A 2,289-nucleotide genomic window follows, 5' to 3' on the forward strand; every position below is an offset into this window, starting at 1 on the left:
CTGCGGGGAGCTGGTGGGCTCCCGAGACTCCCGTCCCCCGACTCGGGCCTCGCACGCCGAGCGGTCGCTAGCTTGCCAGTGCAAAAGACAGAAGCGCGGGGGCAGTAAAGCCAGGCGGACGGGTCGACCGTTGCCGGCTGTGCGCCGACCGGAGCGATCCGCCACGCCACGCCGCGTCCCCCACAACCAGGGTGTCGCATAAGGCGCTGCGAAGGTGGACCTTGATCCACATTGGGCAGAGCCTGAGTTGAGGCCCCCCAGCACGTGCCTGGGGACCAGGCGTTGAGGAGTAGGCCTTTTTTTGAGGGCCCAGAAAGTATTTTGGCAATTGTAGCGAGGTTTTGGAGTTTTATCCACAACCTTTACCTGCCTTTTTTTCTCTCCGAGCATGCCAAAGTTGAGAGAAAACGCCGTTTGGCATGGACGGGAGGAGGTGTGGAGGAGTAGTCCATTTTTGAATGGCAGCGGAAAGATTTTGGCAATTGTAGCGAGGTTCTTCGGACTTTTATCCACAACCTTTACCTGCCTTTTCCTCAGCGAGCATGCCAAAGTTGAGAGAAAACGCCCTTCGCCATTGACGGGACCAGACGTTGACGACTACGTCTTTCTTTTTTTCACGGCGCCTGAACGATTTGGGCAATTCTCCACAGCGCGTTTACTTTTTATCCACAACCTTTACCTGCCTTTTCCTCAGCGAGCATGCCAAAGTTGAGAGGAAAACGCCGTTTGGCATGGACAGGAGCAGGCGTTGACGACCAGGTCTTTTTTTTGGTCTTTTTTTTTCACAGCGCCGGAAGGATTCAGGCAATTCTCCAAAGCCGGTTACTTTTATCCACAACCTTTACTGGACCTTTTTTTTCTTTTTTTCCTTTTTTCTCTCTCCGAGCATGCCAAAGTTGATAGAAAACGCGGTTCGGCATGGACGGGAGCAGGCGTTGAGGAGTAGGCCTTTTTTTGAGGGCCCAGAAAGTATTTTGGCAATTTTTTACTTTTTTATCCACAACCTTTACCTGCCTTTTTTTCTCTCCGAGCATGCCAAAGTTGAGAGAAAACGCCGTTTGGCATGGACGGGAGGAGGTGTGGAGGAGTAGTCCATTTTTGAATGGCAGCGGAAAGATTTTGGCAATTGTAGCGAGGTTCTTCGGACTTTTATCCACAACCTTTACCTGCCTTTTCCTCAGCGAGCATGCCAAAGTTGAGAGAAAACGCCCTTCGCCATTGACGGGACCAGACGTTGACGACTACGTCTTTCTTTTTTTCACGGCGCCTGAACGATTTGGGCAATTCTCCACAGCGCGTTTACTTTTTATCCACAACCTTTACCTGCCTTTTCCTCAGCGAGCATGCCAAAGTTGAGAGGAAAACGCCGTTTGGCATGGACAGGAGCAGGCGTTGACGACCAGGTCTTTTTTTTGGTCTTTTTTTTTCACAGCGCCGGAAGGATTCAGGCAATTCTCCAAAGCCGGTTACTTTTATCCACAACCTTTACTGGACCTTTTTTTTCTTTTTTTCCTTTTTTCTCTCTCCGAGCATGCCAAAGTTGATAGAAAACGCGGTTCGGCATGGACGGGAGCAGGCGTTGAGGAGTAGGCCTTTTTTTGAGGGCCCAGAAAGTATTTTGGCAATTTTTTACTTTTTTATCCACAACCTTTACCTGCCTTTTTTTCTCTCCGAGCATGCCAAAGTTGAGAGAAAACGCCGTTTGGCATGGACGGGAGGAGGTGTGGAGGAGTAGTCCATTTTTGAATGGCAGCGGAAAGATTTTGGCAATTGTAGCGAGGTTCTTCGGACTTTTATCCACAACCTTTACCTGCCTTTTCCTCAGCGAGCATGCCAAAGTTGAGAGAAAACGCCCTTCGCCATTGACGGGACCAGACGTTGACGACTACGTCTTTCTTTTTTTCACGGCGCCTGAACGATTTGGGCAATTCTCCACAGCGCGTTTACTTTTTATCCACAACCTTTACCTGCCTTTTCCTCAGCGAGCATGCCAAAGTTGAGAGGAAAACGCCGTTTGGCATGGACAGGAGCAGGCGTTGACGACCAGGTCTTTTTTTTGGTCTTTTTTTTTCACAGCGCCGGAAGGATTCAGGCAATTCTCCAAAGCCGGTTACTTTTATCCACAACCTTTACTGGACCTTTTTTTTCTTTTTTTCCTTTTTTCTCTCTCCGAGCATGCCAAAGTTGATAGAAAACGCGGTTCGGCATGGACGGGAGCAGGCGTTGAGGAGTAGGCCTTTTTTTGAGGGCCCAGAAAGTATTTTGGCAATTTTTTACTTTTTTATCCAC

This window comes from Babylonia areolata, unplaced genomic scaffold (assembly GCF_041734735.1).
Source record: "Babylonia areolata isolate BAREFJ2019XMU unplaced genomic scaffold, ASM4173473v1 tig00055103, whole genome shotgun sequence".
In the NCBI taxonomy this organism is placed as follows: domain Eukaryota; kingdom Metazoa; phylum Mollusca; class Gastropoda; order Neogastropoda; family Buccinidae; genus Babylonia; species Babylonia areolata.